Raw genomic sequence first — 3,849 nt, forward strand, 5'->3', positions numbered from 1 at the left:
ACCTGGATTATTGAGCATACATCTGTACATTAAGAAATGCATTTAGTTTTCTGTTTTTATCTGGGATCTTAGTAACATGTTCCACAAGCAGTTTTAGTGCCACCCAGAGCCCTGTAAAGAGACAGGGCTCTGGTGCCACCTATTGACCTTTTTTGGTCACTGCTTCCGGTGTGCAAATAAAAAACAAACAAACATGTGTTGACGCGCTATCTTGTGGTCAATATTGTAAACTGCACAAAACACATTCTGACATAAAATAACAACAATAATACTTTATTAATGATAATAATAATAATAATAATAATAATATGTAAGTAAATGACAGTTTGTAGTAAAAAAAACTTAATATTATTCCTCTAGCATTGATATTATTTTCTTGAAGATGTTGCATTTTGTATATAATATGTACATTATTATTATTATTTTAAAATAAAAAACACATTTAGTATGTATCTGTAAAACCAAGGACAAGTAAAACAGTAAAACTTTATATTATTAAATTACTGTCTCTATATTTTTAAATGTCTGTTTTCTTACTTAACTTGATTGCAGTAAAGCAAAACAAACAAAAACACCATTTTCAACGAAGCACATGAAGAAAGAAAGATGACTAAATGATTGTTACTTTGGAGAATACCCACTTTATTTTATTAAAACTGACTGCTGATTACTTAAATTAGATTTGTTAGGTGAAGTATCAAAGGAAGGACAGCGGTTCGAATTCATAACTAATTGCATACAACAAAAAACATTTATCCTAAGACTGATGTAAGGTATTTTTCAAACTGAACATTGCAGTTAGTTATTATTTTTCATTAATGAGTCTTTGTTTTCTAGCAGCATCAATTTAATATTGAGAGATGTTGGTTTTTCATGCATTTGAGTTAAAATACTTTTGTAGAGACTGACATTTCTTTATAATATCAGCCTAAATTGGACTGTACTTGCAAAGGAAGACTGAATCTTTAAACAGTGAGTCAGGTGTGTTGAGATTGTTCCAATGTTTGAGTTTCTGTCCTCAAACTTTGGGCCTTCTGAATTTCCTGTGTGCAAAACAAAACAAAATACACCTTCTTGATTCTTGTTGCTTGTCTTTGTTGTGTGCTTTTGCTAAACTGTAAATTGATTCAGGTCTATAAAAATATTGTGAAATTACTGCATTACAGTTTTGGTATAAAAACACATAATATCCTGTGTTTTGAATAATGAATTTTCTTCATAAATGTGCTGAACAGTTTCAAAATGAAGAAAGCCAACGTTTTGCTAAACATGGAAAGTTTCTTCTCAGAATCAGAATCAGAATCAGTTTATTATCGCCATGTCAATGAACGAGATTCACAAACTAGGAATTTGCTTCGACATAAGGTGCGAATAGTAATAAAGTAAAATAAAGTAAAAATTAAGTAAAAATGAGAACATTACATAAGACATAAGACCTGTGTACACCCACAAATAAAGTAAAATTAAAAACATAACATAACCATATGTACATATGTTCACATATGTTCTGTTGCCTTGTGCAGATTTTATTCAAACACAACACGTCTGTTTGGAGGATGATATGTTCAGATTGGTTCTCTAAGCATTTTTTATTTAGCAACCTGCAGACTCCTGAGTCTGTATAGACGTCATTGTGTTCCTCTCTTTTATTCTGCTGCTAACTAACAGATATAGTGTAGGGATGGTGAACTATTTTATTTATCAAAGGAAGAAAAGTAACAACCTTGTATTTTATAAATGTTTCATCAGCGTGTCTGTCAGCTGACTCATGACGATGTTTATAAAAGAAAACTGGAAAAAAGATGGTTTAACTGGATTTCAAGGTTGTTCAAAGTCTACGACAAACACAACTTTTCAGCCGTTGAACAACATAAGAACTGAATTTGGTTCACATTCATTGAACTTTATTGTGGAGGTTTTAAAGTTTCATGTGCATCCATACATCTTCTTTACCTGCTCTTCATTCAGAGGAGCTGGTACCTCGTCAAAGGTCAGACATGGGGACACCCTGGACATGTCTCACGTCCATCACGGAGACACACAGAGACAAACGAGACAGACAACCATTCACACTCTCGAGTGTGGCTCCATTGTGTAAGTAAGATAAAGTGAGAATATTTTTCTCCAACAAAAGCAAAATTTGCTCAGGAACAATTTTTGTTAAAGCCACGGAGAGATACAGTTAATTACAGAAGAAAAACATTTTTGTCCACTGCAAGGCTTACGTTTTGGCTTGGAGATAAGCTGGCTGAAGGTTGCTGATCGCCTGCAGACTCAGCTGCCTCCTCAGTGACCCTTAAAGCAGTGATTTTCAGCTACACTGGACAGCGCACTGCATCCTGGCCTGGCTTGTGTTCTCCATGTGTCCTGTCTGATCAGAAACCACCTGAGTGAACCCAAGTCAAGTCAAGCCCACAGCACTGACGTTCCACCACATGTGGTGTGAATGACAAATAAAGAAACTCTGACCCAGTATGAAGTTTTGACTGGATGACATCATTGCAACATGGGGCCTGGTTACACTAAACAAGCTCATGCAACTTGATAAATATAATTTCCTGGCTTGCAGCGCTAATAATACAGTAATTCAATTTGATCAAATTTAATAACATATCTCATCCAAATTCCAAATAAATTATTTTTAAATTGTTAAATTGTATTTAAATTGTTGCACGAATATAACAATAATCATTTTTGTTTTAGGTAAATGAGAATTCATCCGTGATTAAATCTTATTGCTTAATCCTACATTAAAGTACTTAACAGCTACTTTTCAAACTAGCTTTGTCCAAATTCTTAACCTTTGTTTTTGTGTTTTTATATTTTTATTGTTGTTGTTGATATTCTATTTCTGGTTAATTGTTTTTCAATAAAACTTCAAAGATAAATTTGGTGAATCTCTTCATTTGGGTGAATATTCCATATTTATGGTTAAGAGTTCCCTGAAATGAACAGATTCTTGAGTTCTGATTATTAAAGAGTTAATACGTTAATTGAGCTGTTATTGGTCAGTAAACCAACATGGTGCCTCATTTTAATGAGCACAAACATAAAGTGAGGAGAAGAGGTCCGTGCATCACCTTTATTTCTTCCTCACTCACATGTGCTACACAAAGACATATGTTCATTTTATTTGCTGTTTATACCATTTACATGAGGATCACATCCCAGCAGTATCAGAGTGAGAGATAAGGGAGTCAGAGTTTCTTTATTTGTCATTCGCACCACATGTGGTACATGTGGTGGAACGAAATTTTGTACACAGGGTCCCAGTTACATCCAACAATAAAATGTAAAAGAAAAATAAATGGAGATCACAGATGGAGCCACCCTGGTCCTGTTTCCATTCAAAACAGACAAACACTCACATTTAAACCTATAGCCATCTAAGTGAGCATGCATTTGGACTCTAGGGGGAAACCTGGCCTGATAAGTCCACAAAGGCAGACCGCACATGATCTGAAAGACCTCAGCTGTGATTCTAACCAGAAAACATTTTGCTGGAAGGTAACGGTCCTGTTCACGACACCATAATGCCTCTGCTGGTTTACAGTACTGTACATGTTAAAACCACAAACTACAGCTCTAAAAATATCCTGATGCATGCTCAATAATCCAGGAAGAACAATCTAAAAAAGTTAAATCTGGTCCTCTGGACATAAAAAAAAAACCAAAACAAAGCAAAACAACAAAAAATGTAGAAACGTTTCGTCTCTCGTCCGAGAGACTTCTTCAGTCTGAGGTGCTGTATTCAGCTCAGTCTCTTAAATAGCACCTTCTCAGAGTGGATCAACCAGTTTTGCTGCTGACAACCAAAACCAGCTGATCACATGCTCAAGAAGGAGCATG

The sequence above is a fragment of the Nematolebias whitei genome, chromosome 19 (genome assembly GCF_014905685.2).
Source record: "Nematolebias whitei isolate Nwh7 chromosome 19, NemWhi1, whole genome shotgun sequence".
NCBI lineage: Eukaryota > Metazoa > Chordata > Actinopteri > Cyprinodontiformes > Rivulidae > Nematolebias > Nematolebias whitei.